The sequence below is a fragment of the Micrasema longulum genome, unplaced genomic scaffold (assembly GCF_059751315.1).
Source record: "Micrasema longulum isolate JH-2025_06_02 unplaced genomic scaffold, ASM5975131v1 h1tg001425l, whole genome shotgun sequence".
NCBI lineage: Eukaryota > Metazoa > Arthropoda > Insecta > Trichoptera > Brachycentridae > Micrasema > Micrasema longulum.
The window spans coordinates 177,205-201,123 of NW_028278611.1; positions in this window are offsets into that span (position 1 = coordinate 177,205).

Sequence of the window (23,919 nt, forward strand, 5' to 3'; positions counted from 1 at the left end):
CTGTATTAAAAAATCTAAAAATTGTATGATCATGATGTAACGATAACGTATGATAACGTATATTTACATATAAGTTATTAATGATCATCATATGTATGATCATATAAGAATTCATGAAGAAACAAACATGAATTAAAAGGTAGCCAGTAGACGGGTGGGCGGGAGTATACAGTTTGGGGAGGAGAGAGCGGATACTGGCCAGTCATTGAATGGGAAACCCCCGGACAAATGGTTGCGTTGAAAAGGAAAGAGACGCGTTTGCATTAATATGAGAAGAAACGTCACGCTCAATTACACAACGTCGTATTATAGAGCGTATTGCGACATTTTATATTTTTTAATAGTTTTATTTTATTTTGAATTTCCCAAGCCAACTCTGTTGCTGATTGTAAATATTTTGTATCGATAAAATATGTAATGTGAATCGGGTTGTGGTTCTGTGGCCAGTGTCTCGAATTCACGGCTCAAGGGTCCGTGGTTCGAATCTCACTCTTCCTCAACTTGATTCCTATTTTCTAATAGTGTGTTATTTACAACTCGTTAAAAGTGGCGTTAATAATTAAATATTTGGTTTAATTATAAGAACGCAATTATTTATTTATATTTTTTAAAATTCAGAAAAAAAGGTTTTGTAATAGTAATATTCATCTTTTTATTATTTGCATAAATGTATTTCTATATATGTATGTAGCTCTGGAACACTATTAATTTGGTATTTTAATATATAGTGAAGCTGCTAGGAATACTTTTTTTGCAATTTTACATGTCACGTACTTATTAATATTTTTGTTTACATTGCAAGTGTGTATTTTTTTTTTTTTTACAATGAACGCCGTATTCCTGCACTGAATTGAAAAAAAGTATTTAAAATTATATATTATCATAGCGACCATGTGCTTGCTGTCAAGATGGCTGCCACTGGAATGAAGTTGGGCCATATAAATAAAAATCGGGTTGTGGTCCCGTGGCTAGTGTCTCGGGCTCACGAACCAAAGGTCTGTGGTTCGAATCCCACTCTACCCCAACTTGATTCCATTTTCTGGTAGTGAGTTATTTACAACTCGTTGAAAATGGCCGTCAAAATTAAATATTTGGGTAAATCATAAGAACGCAAATATTTCTTTTAAAAAAAAATAAAAAAACATTCGTGACGTTTTTATTCCACACAATAAAGTGATATGCCGTTTTTATAAGCACGCGCATTACAACCCTAAGGTTCCATCCACATGCTTCAAAATCATTAACAACTATTCAGTATCATCATTATTTTGCAAAGTGACGCCTTAGACATTACATGTTTACTAGTACCGTAACAAAAAAAAACGAAATTGCCGGCGCGGAAGTTCTTCATTATTAGGGTTGCACGCTGTGCAAAAGACTTTAAATTCGATTAGAGTACATTTTTGTTTCTAAGTTAGTAGTAAGTATTAATAAACAATGATAATACCTAGGGATCTTAAAAATACATATGGGCACCGTATTTAGACATTCAATAATTACTAGAAAGAAAACAGTCGGCTATTGCCGACTGTTACATTCTAGGAGATTATTTGCTGTTAGGAGCAATTTAATTAAAATAATGAACCGAGGTGTCGTCCCGTGGCTAGGTGTCGCGGACCCAGGAATCAGCGGTCCAAACTTCGTACCCCGCTCTACCACAAATTGGTTCTCATTTTCAAATAAATAAATAATTTAGTTAAATCATAAAAACACACATATTTTTTTTTGAGTTAAAATAATAATAATTATCTGTCACTCAAAATAATGCTTCCAAAACCACACAGTTATAATAAATTAAATATCCCGGCGGCCTCCGTAGTTTAGTGGTGAAGACGCTTGACTCACGCATGGATGGTTCCAGGTCTGATTCCTGGTGGGAACACAAAAAATAAATGTAACTTTTCTCCGAAAACCGAATAATCGGTAGGGTGTAATCTACCGATCATAAATAAATAAACCATTTTTTTTCGGTTTTCTCAGCAAGCTATTGTTTCTACCTGTTTGTTTTTTTTTTGTTACACCACAACAGGCCAGAAGGCCCAACTACAGTAGAGATTTGTAGCACAGAATAGTCAGGCTTGAGAAAAATCACATTATGAATTTTTATATTCTCACCGGGAATCTTCCGTTCGTGAGTCAAGCGTCTTAACTACTAAACTACGGAGGCCGCCTATTATGTTATATTAATAACGCCTATGTATATATGTATATCTGTACCGTAAAGCTGAAACGCTAGAAGATATTTTTTGCGAAATTGAGTTATGAATGTCATTGGGTTCATATATTCAGATTCTCTTAAATATTTTTATTAGAATTGATTATTTTAAATATTTTTTTTATAACTAACGTTAGAATATTAAAAAAAATTTAAGACATTTTTTTCACTGTATTAGATTAATTTCTTGTTATTTACATACTTCCCCAGTATTGACGATTCCGGACTAATAAATCCAACCTAGTAGCAAGCTTTTCAATCAATCTCTCCGGAATGTGGGACGAAAACTTTTCCATTTTCAGCGATTTTTCAATGAAACGCAAATAAAGAACAAATAACGTCTCTTTCTCTGTCAAATATGCATTTTAAAAATATTTGTTTGAAAAACCAAATCGTGAGGATAGGTATTTGAAATAAATGTATGATAAACGTTTGTAAGTAACATTGTTTCCTTGTGACTTTATTTTTGTAAAATCCATTATCTTGAATCGGTTAAAAAATACATATTTCAATATCACAACGCTTACAATATTTTTTATCGTGAGAATATTTTGGATACTATTGTAAGTTACAGTAACATTAACATACAAGAGAAAGTAGGTACCTATAGAGAATGTTTGGCGCCTAAGTTAAGTTTTAGATGCGAGCTTAAAGTACATTCAATTAAAAATTTAAACGCTTAAAAGCACCTTAATTTATTTATACTCAGCTAGTTTCAGTAAACTTAGAATTTCCCGTCGAATAGGATGTGCAAATAACTTTTGAAGTATCACGAATAGTGTATAAATAGATTTGAGTAAAATAAATCTTTTTAATCTCGTGTGAAAACATTACATTTTTAAACAAATCACAACAAAAAAATAAAAATAAATAAATAACAACATGCATTTATAAAAAATAACATATCTTTTAGTACGAAAAAAACCTATTCAATTTAACTAGAAATTATTTTCTAATCAATAGCTTTAATCTTGATATAACTTTAGATTTAAGATTTTAGATAGTAAACTATCCTATCGTGAACACATTGATAATATTATAAAAAAATCTGTCAAACTGCTTGATTTTATAAATAGAAAGATGATGGAATACAAAAATATTTGAACCATCCTACCACTTTACTGCTCATTAGTTCGTCCCCATATATGTAGAAAATTAATCTCTTATTTGGTTTTCATTATATAGGACTCGTGTTGACCATACTGCGTCGATCCAGCACTGTTTTCAAGATTGCTCGTATTGCAATGGGGCTAATATAAACTTTATAATAATTATATTGTAAATAAATATATATTATAAACCAAATATTATAATATAAACTAATTCAAGTTGATTTTTAACCGCTTTGACAACTGTACCGTATTTCATATTTACGTTAAGCATCGGCCGACGGCCTTACGAAAGAGACTGCTGATTTTGTAGAAAGTCGTCTCTGTCGCACGCGTCCAGTGTAGAGAGAGTATATAATTGACAAAGTCGGCGCTATACAAAGCGAATTAGGCAGGCAGTGTCTTTTTGTATATTAACGTTCCTTTCAGTTCATTGATATGAGCATCAAAATATCTACAAACAACGATTTCTCTTATTTACTTAAAAAATAAGGCTGAAATTGCCTATGCACGAGTTTGGCCGGTCATCACGCCGCAGCGTAAATCAGCGAGCAAGACATAAGAACAATACGGGCTGATTATTAATTATTATTTTTAATTATTTCATTTATCAATCGGAGTTTATCATCATTTTTATACACGAAACAGTACACCGTGAGGCCAACTAATCTCCACTTGATTTCTTTTAGCAAAATTTGCGCTGGCGAGTAGAAACTTAATAATTAAAACAAAAACAAAAAAACACATAAGTATCCACCCACCCTTATTTTACCGGACCGAGTGGATTGGCACAATACGTGTGAAACGGGCCCATGCATGTCAGACAAAATAAATCATTTTTAGAATAATTATATATAAGATGTTGAAAAAGAGCGATCTCTTAATCTGTCTTCATTAGAAAAACGTAATATTCCAAATACTTCATACAAGTGATCATCCATCTCTCTTGCAATCAAATTTTTTTTTGTTCTTAACCATGCCACCTGAAGGAAAAATTTTCCATTCAAATTTTTTTATTAATTAATTTATTTTTATTTGAGAAAAAAACAACAGCTTTTACATAAATAGCATACAGAAAATAAAAATATATAAAAACGAAAATTGTGAAAACAGTGAAAATGAATTTTCCACAGTGATGTAAGCTATTGATTAAGTACATTATAGGCATAAAAATAAAATCAATCTTAAAATTGTGAAATGTTAGGCACTTAGAAGTTGCAAATAAAATAAAAATATATATTTGGATATACGGTTATAAGAATAAAGTAAATGGAAATAAAATAAATTTGAAGAATAAGAAAAGAAAACAGTTATATGAAATTAATGTAAAAGGTAAAAAATGTAATAATGAAGATACAAATATTATTACTGATATCGTATAACTAAACAGGTGTACTGTCTATAAGGAATCTTTTATATTTCAGATGGGAGAGATGAATAATGTCGGCGTGACCGGAGAGAACAGTATTATAATAATGACATTCTCTAAAGAAAAAGTCGTTCTTCCTTGAGTTAGTCCTAGGTACTGGCAAATTAGATGCAGTATGGAGTCTTGTTCTTTTGGGTACAAGATATTCTAAAGAACTTGTAAGTAAAGGGCAGTCTACGACTTTGTTAACTATTTTAAACATGAATAATTAGTCTGCAATCACTCTTCTATACTCCAGAGTTTTAATTGATTATCTCTTGTTTTTATGCCACAATCGCCAGAATGTATAGATAAGTCAATTCGTCGCACGACTTGAAATTCTTTAGGATAGATCTTCACGCTTTTAAAAAATTAAAACTTAAGCTTATAGTTAAATGTATAAAGCCATTAAAAAATAAAATATTTGTATTTGCTTTTAAATGTACTAACACATTCTTAATGTTCATTGATTTTGCCCTGCGCGATTTTCATATAAATTTGTATAAGATGAACAGAGTGAATTATTATTTTCTGTCAAAAGCAAAGTCAGTTTTTAAAAAAATTGTCAGGGATGAACATCGGAGCCGGACGGACGTCGCGTCACTTGAGGTTTTTTTTTTGATCCAACAAAAATCGTGCTTGTTGTGCATCGCATAACACACCTAACTCACATGTGCTCGCTAGCCTAGTCCTCTCCTTAACTTTATCACATGGCATGAAAACAATAACATCGGACTATCTCGCCATTAGGTAAGCAGAGCAGTTACAACGCCACACCATTCCATCTTTATTCACAGATCTTGGTTCTATTCTCCATCTTCTCATGCATCACGTACGCTGACTTACTTTTGAAAGACCTTCTTAACCCTAAATTAACTAAACATTAGTCTTACAGACTAAACACCTGTGTTTCTTTTTTCCGGGTGCACCCCGCCTCTCTCTGCCCAGTACCTCATAAGCAAGCAAATTAGCATAATTTATGTATCTAACATGGTGAGGTAGCGACGAAAGCCTTTGAAACGTATATTTAAGCAAAAATTGGCTGATTCTCTCATTTTCCGTGGCTTCGGAACTGCATAAATACCGAAGTCAGTATTTAAAATATCTTTAAAAAACCAATTCATTTTATTTTAAATCTTCAAGTAAAAAATATATGCATTTTGCGAACTTATTGCTAAAAGCGATATCATCCAGCCAACTAAAAAACAGAGTTTTCAAAAGAAAACTTTAAATAAATGAAAAATGTATAAAATCAGGTTGTGATCCTGTGGCTAGTGTCGCAGGCTCACGGATCAGAGGTCAGAGGTTTGAACACCGCTCTATCTACACTTGATTACCAATTTTTAAAAATGAGTTATGTTCAACTCGTTGAAAATTCTCTACAAATTAAAATGTATGGAAAAATGCAAATACTAATTTTTTCTTCAATTTTTTTTATCAAAAACGACAATTCTGTCGAAGATAAAAACAAAAATAAAAAAGACGCGTTGAGAAGACAAAAAAAAGCGACCTTACGAAAACATGTGCGGTTTTGCGTACGATACCAGGGAGAATCAATTAGCTAAAGCCTCCCATGAAAGTCGTTAAAAACCGAGTTCGCAAGTTAAATTGTTTTTATACAAAGAAATCGAATCTAGATCTGGCACGACAACTAATATTCCTAAATGCCATGAATTTTTCAATAGTGCATGTATTTTTTGGACTGAAATTATGTATCATCCTGGATGATGATTATATAACAATACTCACCGTTATAGGGAAAAATTATATCATCATATTTTAGATATGTTTCTCGGAACGTCCTTACATATTGAAACTTAACAGTCGCTTGGAGACCAAAATTCATGTAAAATGTTCAAATATGTAGATGAAATGGGATTTCTATTGAGCAATAGATTGCCTTACATATTGAAACAGGAAGATAGCAGCAGGTCCAAATGAGAAGACGACAATTAAATTCAAACTTTGTGGCCGTGTTCTTTTCGGATTCCTTTGATTAATTTTTGTGAGGTTTTAAATTTTAAAGCAGCCAGTCCATTAAATGAGATTTTGGTGTTATCAGATGCAGTAAGGTCATTTATATGTTCCGCTAAAAACAGCCAGGCCGCATTAATACAAAAAACTGTTGTTATCACTTTTTGAAAATAGTGTCGATCACAAAATCGGCATTTCTCAATTAGCTGGAAACACCCACGGCACTAGAAAAACCTTACGGTATTTTAATAATCATTAAAACTGGTCAAATAATTAATTAGAATCTTGTTTGTCATATTAAAAAAATATGTATTCATTGTTTATCATTTGTCAAAATTCGAAAACATTCCAACTGTTGTGTAAATTTGATTATTTACCCTTTTCACAAAACTGCTATTATCTCAGTTTCACATTTCTATGGCTGGCTGCTTTCTGCATAACTACATTTAATTCTAGTCTCCTGGTTGAATCTGTAAGACCCCGTGAAGGGGTATATACTTGTTTAATGGAATTATATTCTAGATTATCGGGTTGGCTGGTGGTTGCATCCTGAGGTGCAGGCGTGGGAGACACGAAAAGTCACCTTCCATATTTTAAATTAAACTCGAATCGGAGCATTCGTAAAACGACTCACCGAGGATTCTCACGCTCCCAGTTCAAAGTATCGCAGTATTTAGTACGTAAATACGCATTAAAAATACGTCTTCTACGCGCGTTTTTGCGTTCAGAATACCACCGAAGGATGCGTCTATGTGTATTAATAGGCCAATCGTTTGATTTATGAAAGTCGAACCTTTTTTAATGGTTACGTTTTTACGCATTATTAAGAAATATTTTTATCTTAACACTTTGTATCCCGGAGCCGTGTAAACACGTGATTATATAACCATATGTTGTGTCCCGGTCCCGTGTTTCACGTGGTTTACCACCAGCTGTCTAAAAAAGTGCATTTTATTGACATCTAGTGACTTTTATTAGTACTTTTTCGATGCTGATAAACCACTGGAAAACACGGGACCGGGACACAACACGTGGTTATTTTAGTCACGTGTTTACACGGCTCCGGAATACAAAGCACAAAAAAAGGAGTGAGGCCCTGTTGAAATCTGTTGAAATAAATTTAAATGAGGAAATCCAGTCACTCCGCAAGCATTTGGACATACTCAAACATTGTTGTATTTACGAGTATATACTCAAATCTCGCAATTGCAAAGCATTGGTGGATTCTGCTTGTTGAATATATATATTACAGTATAATTTTATTGAGTTCATTGTTTTATACTCATCTGTGGTCGAAAATTGCGAATTTATACTGTTTCAACGTGTAATTAGTGCAAATAATTTATTTAGATGTATTAAAAAAGTTTTCGAGAAAATTCCACTGCATGTTGTGTAATATAAAACATTTGTAAACTAATATAATGTTACTTAAATTTATTTTGTTTTAATTCCCTCAGTCTGTCAGACTAATGTTTAGTAACTGTGTTACTTAAGAGTCAGATTTGTGATAAGAAGAAATTTGATTAAATGTTATTCTATTTCATGTATTCGCTTAAGATGTGTTGCTACAGACAAACATACATACTTCTAAATTAAGATAATCGGTACAAACACTTAAGTGATGAAAAATACAATAAAATATGTACTATGAACAGAAAAACGTTATTAATGTCTTGGGAAAATGTTTTAAAACGCAACACCCAGCTGCATCTGTTTTAGTATTTATGTAAGAAGATAAAAATATAAGTATCTGGTAGCAACAACATCTGCGTTTTCCCCCCCCCCTCTTCTGCACATTATGCCACTCCACCCTTACTGCATACTACAAAACCCCTCACTATCTGAATTTGTGAAAAGTGACGTTTTCTCACCATTACTAGAGCACCATTATATGGCCATTTTAGCACTTTCAAATTTTTTAACGTATTTACAAACGGAATCATTATAAATCCAGTTGTGAATGTAAATCCATATCCATACTAATATTATTAATTTCTTTTAGGCCTTTGCATAGGATTGTTTCTACTGTTGGTATTAGGAAAATGGTTTTTGCGAGGAATTCAGTACTATGACGAAAAGTAATTTTGCCCGAGTTCGATAGGGATCATGTTAGGATCTGTGTTAGGATTTTGCCGGTAGTGTCTTGATAATTTGATGTTCCTCTGTGATTTGTTATAGATACGTATTGTTTTTCTTCTGTTGATTGAGTGCATGTTGTATAGGGCAAATTATTCTAATGTTTCCTATATGTATTTGGGTTTCGTGTCGTTGATTGATTTGTTTGTATTACTACGTTCTTCTTCCTTTCCGATGCGGGATCTGGAGCGTGCGGCGCGGTCTCAATTTGGAACTAACACTGTATTCCTCCACTGTCATACTGGGAAATTAGAAAAAGGTGATTGTGCTGACCATGTGTATTTGATTTATCACAAACTGACAATTCTGCAGTGAGGGGTACAATGAAAGTTTTTAAAGTTTATTTGTTTTGTTATTTTCGCGGTTTGATTGTAAAGAAATATAAAATTTTTGCTTAATTAGTTTAAAAAAAAATTGACATTGATATGCGAAACTGAAGAAAAACTCAAGTTTTTATGAACAGTTTTGGGAAAGGGTGGATGCTTTCATTGTAATATTATAAAAACGAGAACGAGTTTGTTTATTAGTTTGTGTTTCCTTCACGTCTCAACGGAGCAATCGATTGTCATTTTTTTTACAAAGGGATAGCCGGAGAGGTGAGAAGTAAAATGGGTTACTTACTTTTCATCAAGAATTCAAAAACATTTCAATGAAAAAATATATAGTACATAGAATTATAATAGACCAGAAACCGCATACGCGTATCAAGCTGAAGCCAACTTAACAACTCATAAATGAGTAATTTTACGTTTTGGCCATTAGTTAATCTGTAGACGTCGCTTAGTACGCACCTTTGGATTCAAATTCAATTATGACGTCTTGTATTGTTTATAAGTGTCAAAATACTGTTGGGATTAAAAGGGAATAGGGTGGGATCATAAATCATGTGTAATTTGCGAATTTAAATAATTTAATTTAAAAATTATTAAAATTAAAAATAATATTTTACCATCTGTCAGATTGTTAAGTAAAACAAGGTGGACATTTTGTTAGTATTGCCAGGGTAGTCGAATTTTTAAACAGCTTTCTATTAATAAACCTAAGTATAATATTAAACGGTATTCATTTACTTAATTATAAATGAAATTTATTTATTTTGTACGTTTGCCCAAAAAAAGTTTTTTTTTTTTTATATTCCGATCAGATTTTTTTTTTTTTTTAAACACAACTTATTATTTTACAAATACAATACAATTTTATCGTTTTATAATATTATTCGGGCGTTATTATTATTATTGTTTGCGGTCTGGTAACATTACGCGGCAACTTCGCGCCTGCGCGCAGGCGGGATGTCAAACTTTTGGACACAGTGCGATATATGCAAACGTGGTTCTACGTGCTTTCTGATATATTATTGTTCTATAATATATAAGAAGGTGGTCAGGTAGGATGTCAAAAGGAATCACTTTTGTTTAAATTTGAAAAAAATGACGAGATTCATCAATAAATTGCATACCAAAAAGGTACTTCGTACAAACATTCATTTATATATAGAATAAGTCCTTTGTCATGTTATCATTAATACAATATAAGTTTACAAAACAATATGTCTAATTATTATAAAGTCAAGCTCCTTATTAGCAATTAAACATAGGTTAGTGCGATTGACTTTTTGTTTTGGTTTTCCAGTACGATTTTGGATTAGTATTAGCTTGAGTCATGAAATTAATGCGAAAGTGTTTGTTTGTGCTTCTTTCACGTCGCAACGGAGCAACCGATCAATGTGATTTTAATGAGGATAGCCGGAGAGGTGAAAAGTGTCTTAACTACTTTTCTTCCTGAAAAAAATATAATTCTTTTGGGAAAATTCTTAGTGGAAGAGTGAATTTTTAGTGAAAAAAAATATTAGCATTAAAACCGAATCACGACGCTACGTTGCCAAGAACTTAAGGGTCAATTTTTTTTGCATAGCGATAGTTGTAGAACTGGCAATTGATGCATGCTACTTTTTATCCTAAAAATATATATTTCACCAAGAAAATTCTTATTATTAAACGACAAAACTAATTTATTCGCTTTTTAATGCAAGCGAACCCGCGGTTAAAAGTTTGTTTAATATATAAATAAGATCGTAGATAAATTAAAAAATACTTAATAACGGTGAAAAATTAATTAACTAACTCACTAAGTTAAAAACACAAAATACCGGCTACTATATTCGGTAAAATTTGAATTTTTTCCGGTTTTTGTAAACAAGTACTGGAGTTTAACATTCGCTGGAGATAATCACGATAAATAGATATTCAAAAGAAGATAAAAAACCTTTATTTTCTAAATTAAAAGTGTATGTAATAGGTGTACGTTGTGTATTAAGTAATTCATCATCATTTCCTTTCCGCACCTAATAGTTCATAGGACACTGCATTGCAGCGTATCTTGATAATTTTTTTTGTTACATGAAGGTTAGATGATAAGTCCTACGCTTCAGGTACCAATCCAGGGACTATTGTAATAACACATTTTAAATAAATATTTCATGTCAACCATGTCGGGAATAGAACCCGACACCTCTTGCATGGTAGGCAAACGCGTTGGCCACTACGCCACGAGGCCGACATTACAATCAAGTTATTACGCTCTACATTTTGCTATTCCGCCTATTTTTGAACAGACGTATTTATATTGAATACAGTTATAAATACGGGCTGATGAAGAATACCGTTCTGTGTGTTAATTTGAACCAAAATCTTAAACGAATGTTTTTAACTCGATGGCTATTATCAGGTTAATTCTGAAAACAGAAATCAAGTGAAGATAAGTCTGCCTCGTAGTGTAGTGGCTGGCCCGTTTCCTTTTCATACTTAAGGTCCGATGTCGAACCTACTTTATCATTATGACTTTAAAATATAACTTCAAAATATAGTTTTGATAAGTGGTTCTACACTGCGATATTTTTCTGTTTCTGTTGCGTCAGACCGATAATCTTACATTTTAGGTAATAAATGTGATTTTGCATAACTGGGTACGAATAGGGAAATAATGATAATGATGAAATACTATTATCGCAATAAGCTCCGTAATAAGATGTTTTCTGCTAACGCGTGACGTTCTTTCCTACATTATTGCTAATGCGTCCCTTTATTTTTCGACGCAACCATTTGTCCGGGGGTTTCCCATTTGTTGACTCAGCTGTAACCCCTCTAACCCTACCTCCACAAGAGGAGCGACAGGCGCAAACAGAAAATACCTTATTATGGAGCATATTACAACACTGTTTTAAATAGATGATCGAGATATTGTAAGATCTTTTTTAATATATTAAAATAAAATCACTTTGTTTTGATGTACCACTTATATTTTTTATAATTTGACAACCAACTAGTTTCGGCAATACTATGCCTTCTTCAGGGTTAATTACAAACTAACATAACCTATATAAAATTTTCACAGTGAAGGTAGAGTGGGCGTGGCTACGGGGGTAGAGAAGAGAGGGGGTTTGTGTGTGGATTTAGGGAGAGGGAACATATTTAAAATGGGATAAATATGTGAATTATAAAAAGTAAAAGTGGTACATAAAAACAAAGTGATTTTATTTTATTTTAATATATTAAATAATAATGTTCCACAAAGTAAGTGCTTCAAACATCAAAAGATCTTATTTATATTAATTTGGAATTTTACTATTTTTATTTATCATTAATAAAGTAATAATCTAGCTTATTTTTATTTATTATTGTAGGCCTAAGGTGTAGTGGTCAACGCGTTTACCTGCCATGCAAGAGGTCTCGGGTTCGATTCCTGACATGGTTAATTATAACCGTTTATTTTAAACGGTGTTTAAACACTAGAATATTTCATAGTCCCTGGACTGGTGTCTGAAGCGTAAGACTGATCAGTTTTCGTTCATACAACGAAAATTGATCAAGATAACCTGCGATTGGTGTGCCAATGCAGTGCCCTATGCACTATTAGGTTAGAAAAGAGAATGAAAAAAAATAAATACAAATTCACTAAGTAGGCATTTTAAAATGTCAAAAAAATCATTATGAAGGTTATTTTATAAAAAAATATAGTTATAATACTGGTAAATATTACATACAAAGTGATACTAGATAAGGCGTTATCTTACATAACCCCCAAAGGATCAGGTTGTCCAAAACAGATCAAGTTTCATATAAAGTATGAAAGTACAAAATATTTCATATTAATTCTTAACTGGCGTCCTTGCCCCTTAGACCCATTTTGGTTTATGTTTATACCCCTTATCTCACTTTTTTTGCGGAAGTGACCCCTCTTTTTCATTACCGTCCTTTAGGTTAGATGAAAATGTGCAAGTGGGAGGATGTGTCGATCGGGCCAGAAAAAATAGCATTTTAAAGACGTGAGTGGGTCCAGCGGGGCTAAGAGTCCATTAACGTAACTTTTTGTTTTGTCAAGAAGACGAAATAGAACAGTGACTTCTCGAAGAACTCAATGATAATTATCGTACATCGTACATCATCACCAGTGCCTGAACGACAAGTCCTGGAGCCTTATAATAGGAATAAATGTTTCTTATGTTCTTCTAGCTAGCGTTCAAAGACAAGTCATTTATGTTTTAAGTGTAAAAATCCCATTTGCAACTTACGCACTGTCAGAGTATACAAAATATGCTTCAATTAGTAAAACAAAAACATGCATTTTACCCATTGTTATTTCTATGATGTTTATGTTTTTTATCTTTTTCATATTTTTTTTTTTGTAAGAATATGTCATCAATTTGAGAAAAAAAAGCTGTTAGTTTCATCGGTTAAATTATTTAACACTGTTTTTACATTTTTTCATTTTGCCAATATATTTGTTTAAGACTGATAAAAGTATTATTATTGTAATTTAAAGATCATTAATTTACAAATTGATGATACTAAAAGCAAACTTAGGAATCGCAATTGATGGAGATATTTGCGAAAAACTTCGAAAAAATAATCGTGATATTTCTAACTATGCTTCATTAACTCAATGGAGAAGGCTGACTTTGCGGTGTCAAGTAGTATAATTGAAATCTGTGTTAGCAAGATTTAGAGACGGGTTTGAATTACTTTATTATTTAAGTAGGTGGGTTTTTATAAATAGTTTATTTTGTCATCAATATCAAATTTTCCATTTTTGGTGGAGATTTTTAAGTTTGCTTCTAATATACCCTCAATTTATAAAAAATGAACCATACAATTATAAACCAAAATCAAAATTCGAATCGATCGTAAGACATTTTTTCAATATAGTATATTGACAGGTCAAGTTCTTGTTGCAGCAATACAAGCACTTATATTTTTTGCCGTGATTACCACACCAAACGCAGTTTTTACTAAAGACTAATGGACATTACTGTTTCAGCATTTGAACACGTTCAATTATCTCAGACTGCATGTTTTTTTTTTTTAAAATTGAAAGAGTGTAATTTAGTTAAGATTGTGTGATGATGCCGCATTTCTGAGACTCTGCCCCTTTAAGTCACCTCTTCATAGGCTAGTTTATAGATTTCAATGCTAACCGTATCTGTCTTTTGTTAAATATTGACTGGGCGTTCTGCAACAAGAACAATAAACCATTCACTGTTCAAATTCACACCACAAAACATTATAGTCGAGAAAACAAATTAAAGAGGAGAGTTGTAACAAACTGTTTCAACTCTCCTAGGCCCAAAAAATCACGCTATGTTTAGATTAATGGCTCTTTACTTCAAATCTAGAGGAGAGCTATAAAAAATAATTTCACTTTTTGAAACTTGAAAAGTGAGTGCGTTTTAAAAATTATATCACGTCAGCGTTTACGTAATATAAATTAAATATCAGACCATCAAAGTATTAGCCAAAAAAATACTTCTGGTATTTTTTTTCCGTCCATATGTCATATACACCCAACCACTCTATGCAGACTGCTGATGATTACGTGACGTATTAAAACGCAATGAACGCGCAATATTGACAGTTCTCTATCGTTCATAGATTTAAAAACGCCATTGTTACAAATCTCCTCTGACACAACCTTCCTCGGTCTCCCCTAAGTGACTTATCTAACAGTGAAGACCTATATTTAGATTTGATAAAATTGAAAGTTGAATACACACTTTCATAAAAATAGGTACTGCCCATCAACGACCCCATTTTTAAGCCAAGATTCGTTAATTTGGAGAAACTGATACACAGTTCGGGAATTCCCGTAATAATAGCGAGAGAAAACTTATTGCCATAGGAAAAAATATTTCATTAACTTATTTGGGAAGCATAAAAATAAAATAATGTTCTGCAACTAAAATTTTTGTATTTGTGGTGGATCAAAAACGCATCGCAAGCCGCACACACATAAGCTGTGGGTGGCATGCGGCCCGTGGGCCTTGCTTTGAACAGCCCTAGTCTAGAAAAAAAAACTTGGAATGTAAAAATGTGCTGAAAGTGAAATAAATAATAATGACTTAAATTCATGTATTTCCATAGCATTTAGGATTTCAATGCCATGGGAATATTTACATTTTATGTTAAATTTGACATTTCATTTCGTTCATAAAAAATTATGCCCACCTACACCAGACAAAAAAATATATCAAATCTTCTTCACCTAATTCATTTTCCTTACTCTACCATTTCTTACGCCTTCAATCAATCGATCATATTATTTTGTAAGTGCTTTTAGCTGAATAAATTTTCTAAATCAAATTCGGTCGGATGAGGGAATTATTTTGAATTTTAAAATATTTTTTTCTTTTGAAAGCTTTTTTTCCTAAAGGTTTTGCTTTTACTCGCGTTTGTTATTTTAGGAGCCTTTAGCTTCCGCCACACTTTCAATAAAGCGATAGATACTTACTGTGAAATCGTACACACCACTTATACATTCGACCATTGCCACATAGTTATTATATTATTTCCATCTAAATATTAATTTCAGTAAAAGCTATCGCTCAAATGAATATTTTTATCGCACAAAAGTTTTGATCACAAAGTACTACAATCTAAATAAAAATGTCAATATTTGGTGCATTGAAAAGATTGTTCATAGCACCCAGGCTTGAGCTAAATCAGATTTAATTTTCTCGATCTTATCGGGAATCTAACCCGAAACACTCCGTACGTGAGGCAAGTGTCTTAGCCATAACACCATTTAAATTTTATGTTACTAAATACATGAATTTGACACCTGGTAGCGTAGTTGATAGTTCGTTTGGCTGCGATGCAGCCAACGGAATATCACAGCCGCTACGTGATTTGTTAAAATTAACTTATTTGGTGTTTTTTCACTAAAACAGTTTTGTTATTATTTTTGACTAGCGCCGTGGCACAGTTGGTTGCCAACCGTGGAACTAACGTCGCAGGGTTGATTCCGCCAGTTGAAAGAAAATAATCCAAATCTGGGTATAGTGGTTTATTTTTCACATTTTCCTTTAATATCCCTCAAACAAGCTTTAAAATAGATGTTTAGCGATTATTACTTTTAAAAAATGGCTTACGTCTGACTTGTATATATATGTGTTTAATAAATTAAGGTTACAGCTCTATGTACTTTGAATGTAAATAAGGGTATAAAGAAGAAAAAAAGAGTTTGAAAAAACAACGTTATAATTATTCATCGAAATCGAAAATCATGATTTTTAATTAAAATTAGGTTATTATATTATCTGGACAGATATAAAATATAATGTTCGTGTTAGTTTAAAAAATAAATAAGGAAAGTTAGGGTTGTGGTGTCTCGGACTCACAGACCAAACGTCCGTGGTTCGAATCCCACTCTACCCCAACTCGATTCCATTTTCTTAAAGTGAGTTATTTACAACTCGTTGAAAATGGCCCTCAAAATTAAATATTTGGGTAAATAATAAGAACGCAAATATTTATTTTTAAAAATAAAAAAAAATAAAATGTTGTATTAATCGCTCACCAAGGCTGCATTCGACGATAATACATATACTCAAAAACTAGGAGGATGTTATTTTTTGCATGTAATTTTTTTTTTATATGAATGTTTACATACATCATTCGTTTTTTTATAAAATCCAATAAGATTTTTTCCTTAAACTCCTTTTAATTTCTACCCATTAATTTTTTTTAAACTGTTTTTTTGGTAATGTTAAAATAACATTTACTGACATTTACTACATTTTTGAAAATTGCATTCCTACATTAAGTATACCCTTGTTGGTAAAAAGAGCAAAGTTTGACTTTTACAAAAAGAGTTCTATATTTGAAAATCAATTATTTTTAGTTTTGAAATTCAATCATAAACAAGTACCTAAGTACCTACTTACCAACGAAAAGTAACGCCAATTTTTTTACGTTTATCCGAACGGGTTTTACACGCTTTCAAAACACAATCAGGCATTTCGGTTTTTAATTAAAATTAGGACAAAACGCAAACGATTCCTAACTTTGTAGAGCGTTGTCTCTGTCGTAATCCGGTGTATAATAATTTATGTAATTCTGAGAGAGACAGCGCTTTACAAAATGATTTAAGACGCATGTGTATTCCTTTAGCTTTGAATCACTTCAACCCAAGTTTTAAAGGTTGAATTGTAAAGAACAGGTGTCGATTTCCTATCCGTTAATTTAGTAGATTGTTTAACAAAGCACAGCAGCATGAAATAACATAGGGCAAATATATGTATTATTTTTTTTTTTATTATTTATTTTATCAATAGGCAGGTAAAAACACGAAACCTTATACCATGAGGCGACTATTCTCCACTCGATTACTTTTAGCAAAATTTTCACCCATGAGTAGAAACTAAATAAATAAAACTAACAAATAAAATATTATATAAGTATCCACCCACCCTAATTTTACAAGACCAAGTGGATTGGCGCAATACGTGTGAAACAGGCTCGTACACTACAGACACAATCAATTATTTTTAGACTGTTAATATTATAGATTGCTCCGAACTTTAAAATGGTGAAATAGTACGGTTGATTTATTTTTTTTGCCTTCCTATTCTAAATAAAACCACTGCATCGTTTATGCTGATTGTTTCTTTCGTATCCGAAAACTGATAGCGTGACATTTCTCGTCCTGGCAAAGAAATAGGTTAGAACAAAAGTGGTCCGCGATGAACGCCTTATTGTTGAATGCTGCGCTTGGGAAGTATTTATCATATATCTATAAAGACATATAAATTCTATCTTCTTTTCTTTCCGCAAGCTAGCGCACTCAGCATTGAATGACGCGATACAAAACAGAGTAGGTCAAATATAAAGAGGGGTTGAAATTTTTGCCCTAGGGTCATATATCACGAGAATAAATGGAATTTTTTTCGATGGAATAATACCAAAAATACGTTACTTTTTTGTAGATGCATTTATTAGAAATGAATGCATGATATTATATTATTTTTGCCCTACTTTAGAAATCCGATTTTGTATTACATAAGAACTGTGCAGTTTTTGGTTTGTTACATTATTTACCTACATGTTTGGCGTCTGGCAGCTAAACCTGTTACTTAAAATAAATTCTATGAATAAAAATCATTAATGCCAATAAATATTTTTTTAGCACAAACTCTACAAACATACACAGCTTTTTAAAATATTCTTTGATTTTTGGAATATTACCTTGCTTTTGTATTGATATAATAAAATCATATATTTTGCGCTTCCCGTACATTTAATGCGATGGTTATAAAGTAGATACACGTAAATTTTATTGTTTTTAATACCCCTAAATTTTCATGTACGTGCGATCTCTAGGTTCATTTTTTTTCTATTTGACAGGCACCGTGGCGTAGTTGGTTGAACGGCCAATTGTGAAACTAGCGTCGCGGCATCGATTACCGCCAGTTGCATGAAAAAAATTAAACAAATATTTTTTTCTTAGTTGGCTCGGGTGACGTAGTGAAATTTTCATAAATTGCTTCCGAATCCCCTCTTTCCCATCTGCTGACGAGCGTCTAAATTAGATAGCTTAACTTTATAATTATTGCTACTTCAAGAAAATAATTTTAGTCGTTCAATTCAAATATGCTATTTTAATTTACTCGTATACAATTATGATATACGTAAATAGTATTTAATAAATTTTTTGAAACAGAACAGAAAAATCGAAATGTAATGGTCAGCGCGTTTGCCTACCAGGCTAGAGGTTTCGGGTTCAATTCCCGGCATGGTTGACTTGAAATATTTATTTAAAAGATTGTTTTCACACTAGAATATTTCGTAGTCCCTGGACTGGTACCTGAGGCGTAAAACTGATCATCTTACCTTCATGTAACAAAAATGATCAAAATACGCTGCGATTGGTTTACCAATGCAGTGCCCTATGCACCATTAGGTGCGGAAAGGGAATGATGATGATTTTAGTTTTGTCTTTGGGCTAGCATTATTTTTTTTTTTCGATCTTTGACCAAAATAACAATAATTTCAGAATATATTATTAACTTGTATCTTGTGTATTTAACGCTATTGTATGGTAAAAAACATTAAACTATGGATTGTTTTTTTTGTCTCATAACAATAAACGAATGTGTTTTTCGAAAATTTCAACAATTTACAAAACTTAACACCGCAAAACTCTACAGAAAGTTTATTTATTTTTTTAGGAATATAACATTATATCAGTATACGTTTTTCTGATAAAATAACAAAAATCTGAAACCAACGATGCTTTTTGATAAAGCGGAATAAACACGTACCATATATTTTCTGATGTTCATTCGGTTCAGTGATTACAACATCAGTCAACAACCTTACCTCAAATGCTTTACATTCTGTAAATTTGTTGAATACTTTTAAGTAAAATTTTGAAAATAATCTGGAGAAAAATATTAGCTTTTATAATTTGTCTTTATCGTAGAACGTATTTCAAGCCGTATTACGTCACAAAGCTAAACGCTCGTTGGTTGTATTGCTAAACGTCTGTTGCTGGAATCTAGTTCAAGCATGCACAAATCATACGCAAGAGAAAATTACTTATGTACGTACATCTCTTACTTTTAGTCTTGACAACGATTAAAAAAAAATCTTATTAAATCAACCTTTCTTTTCCACGTATCACGTTTCCTGTTCTGTCTCTGAAATAAGTGGTTGCTATTTATTTATCGATAACATTTATCAGATAAATAAAAAACGATTACTTTCACTACGTAATATTGCATTATTTAATTTGTGATAAAAGGACCGAAACGCCACGAAATATTATGAAGCGGCTACAATTTAAAAAAAAAAATTTTTAATTAAATTAATAACAAAAAGTTTATATTTGAAGCACTTACTTTGTGGTTAATAATTATAGTAAAATAAATAAAACAACTTTGTTTTTAACCCCTAATTTTTATTTTTCACCGACCAGTTTCAAAGCAAACAAGCTTTTTGTCAAGGTTTACATAACTAATGAATTGATTCCTTTTTATTTTATTTCTATCATGTTCACTAAATACTACACGTGGACCCAATAAATCAAGTGGTTTTTTCTTACACGAGTGGTAATTTGATATCATTATTTTCGAAGTAAGACAGGAGAGGACTAAAAGAAATATTGTTTATTTGGTTATTAATTATTGTTTTCTTATTATAAATCGCTTATTTTATTAAATTGATAACATTCTGTATATACAACTCATTTTTTTTTTAATTACTACTCTTACAATTTTTAGTTTAAATCAAGGGTTAAAGCTACGTTAATTTTTTTTTTTAATAACAACACAATGACGTATCTCTCATTTAAACTCTACCGGATTTAAACAGGTTTTTTTAACAAATATTCTAGTTAGTCAAAAACAAATAGATACATTTATAATTTCACATGGCAATTTAATTATAATTTACAAACAAGAATAAAAATTAAGAACAACAGAAAAACCGTAATTAATGTAATAAACAAATAAGAAAAACGCATCTGCTGTCAGATAATGACCAAAAAATAAATATTTTACTAAAGGATAAGTATTTTATTATTTCAGTTTTATAATCTTAATGCGTCTAAAGAAATAATTTGTAGGTACATACCATTATGATTTTTTAACAGTTGTGAATCGGATCTTTCCACTTTGCCAAAAATTTACAGAACATAAAACTCAATAAACAATTCGAAAATAATAAAAAACTTCTTCACAGAATACAGGTCATATTTTTTTCAGTATGAATTTGAAACACAAACGTAGTAATATAACTGAAAAATCACCACATTAAGAAAACTAAATGTTTTTTCACACACGTAAACTCTAGAATATACCAAGGTATTTATATTAAACTGTTAAAAACCATTTAACTAGCAATCATGCCTCCATAGGCATGTCCCATATAATCACTAACTACCGATGATTTTACGAGTACACGACAACGCATGCAACAATTTGTTTCCATGTGCATACCTACTTAATGTCCCCGTGAGTTAACGCAACAAAACTACCATTTTATTTTTCTCCGTGAGCTAAACAAAGATAATATTTAAATCGTTATAAATAAAAGATACAAAATATTCCCGCCTAGCAAAATTTATTGCGTAAAAGGGGTATAGAAACCTTGTATGCAAACAAAAAATGGCTGCCATTGAAGCGCGAATACAAAATAATGTAAGTTAATTAATTAATTTATTTACATTTTATGTTTACATTTTGGTACATTTCTTATAACTTATATATGTCACTATGTCTATTTAACAAAAAAAAAAAACACATAAACATGGCCTGTGCGTAGGTATACTTACTTAGAATATAATATTATGAAATATATGGTGTGAAAGTGAAATAGAGACATAAGATAACGGAAAAAAGTTGAGACAAATGATTCAGTACGAAACTAATTTTCTAGTGTTGTTTTACAGAAATTAATTTTATATTGTGCCTTGACGATTGTTTAAAAACAGGGCTATTTAATTATTGGTTTATCAATATCAATCACAAGTTAGGATTTGTAACAATGAGGAAGGTAAGTCAGAAATCTATATTTTACTGTATCTTCTAAAGACGTGTAATATTAAATATTGTTTAGTACGTATTTTATGTATGAAAATGTAGACGGAAATTTTTGGATAGTGATTGTTCCTCATATGCATACATACGTTGATACATATACTATTTCAGATAGACGCCAAAATAACAAAAAAATGGCAATTACGTTTTTCGATACTTTGTGAATAATAAATACACCGTTGTTATGTTTAATTAACGTTCATTGTAAATTAAATTCCTTAAAATCTTAGGTATTTGAATCCGTCAAAAAAGTATTTATATTACATGTTCATATATTTGTCAGTGAATTCATAAGTGTCCTTACCTTTTGAGTCACTTGAACCTTAGGAAATTCAACTCTCTACTCGTTATTTTTTGGTATCTTTTTGGTCATCTCTCGAGGTTTATTTTGCTACCATAGTACTCAAATTCATCTTGACCTATAAATATATGTTAGTAATATATTTGTACTATAGTATTCATGTTTCACAAAATTTTTACTGTTAATAAATCTATGTAATAATTATCGATATGGTAATTTTTATTCCGGTAAAACATATGCATTGTGCAATGCCGATTTTACTATAATTACACATAACTTGATTCCTTATGTTTAAGACACTTTTGATCGATTAATGTCTTATTATTATTTTTAATAAGATAAAAATATGTACACCGATGCCCAATGTAGGATTTTTTAATTTTAATTACAATAAAAAGGGTCCATTCTTTCCATTAACGTTTCGTCGTTATTAATTGTAGATATAAACGACGAGTGATACTTAAATTCACTAATTTGGAATAACCAGTGACTAGTTTAATTATTTTCACATCTTTGAGACTTGCATCTTAATTATAAAATTAAATTTAAATAATTGAATACCTAGACAAAATCAATGTGAATAAACTTATCAAAATGTTTATAATAGTAATTGAACTTAATTACGTTTAAGGTATATTGAGTATAAATACATGTATTTTTGTATAATTGGAACTCCTTTTTTATCAGTGGTATTCAAAACAAATGTTATTTGCAGGAAACGCAAAAGAGGTCGTAACTTTTAGTTTCTTTTTTTTAATTCACATTTTATGTTACTTTTACATGTCAACTAATTAGTTCAGCTCATGATAACTGTTGATCATAATTAATTATTTAAAAAAAAATGGTCTAGGTAATAATACGTCTGTTAATGAGATACATTTTGAAGTGTTCACACACAGATGAAACTCTTGAAACGGCGTCAGACGAAGGCTTACGTTATGGAGATTCAGTTTAATGGTGGCTCCATCGAGGACAAGGTCAAGTAGACAAGAGAATACTTCAAGAAATCCGTCCAAGTCAGCTATGTATTTGCTCCCGATGCGATGAGATGATCGATTATATCGAGGTCTCTAAAAGAAAAGGTTTCAAAGGTGCTACATCCCGTTGGCACACGTAGAAACTTCATAGGAAGGCCCACAAGGGTTTGAGAAAGATATCGTGTATTGGTACTTGGCATCATACTAGAGTATCTTTCACTGTAGCGAGAGCTGGACAGAGAAGATACCACCACTGTATGGAAATGAACAAAAAGATTTACGCACGTGAAATAAGGTTGATGAAAATCAATCGAATAAAAATGCACACAATTAATATTAGCCACTTTATTATAAAGCCATGCCATAATTCACGTTCAAAACAATCTGCATATTTATTACAAATTACTAGTGTAACTTGGGCCCATAGAATTTTTTGATAATTTTTGACAAACTACATACTTAAGAAAACATTTGAAAATTCCAAAGCCAGACTGATGAATGTCCAAGCAAGTAAGTGGATATGTATGACAGTAATGGATATGTAAGTTTAAAAAGCAAGTATGGGAATCTCTCAGTAAAACATTCTCGGTAGCAATTATATTTTTTTACCAAAAGATAATGGCAATTTCCAGTGAAGGGCTTTTGATCTATTCCGACAAAGAAAACTTTTTATAATGGCGCGTGTAAAATTGTGAAATCGCATTAGCGACCAAATCTATTCATTATTACCCTCAGATTAGGAAAAAATTCCAAATAATTGCATAAACGCAATTTTAAACAAATGCCCCGCAGCTTCATTTATGTAAACGAAAAATCGTGGTCCCATGGCAGGATCACGGATTTTGGATTCGAGGATTAAATCTCACAGTACCACAACTTGTTTTTTTACTGATTCAGTTATTTGAAAAAAATACTATTTTAGTAATATTAG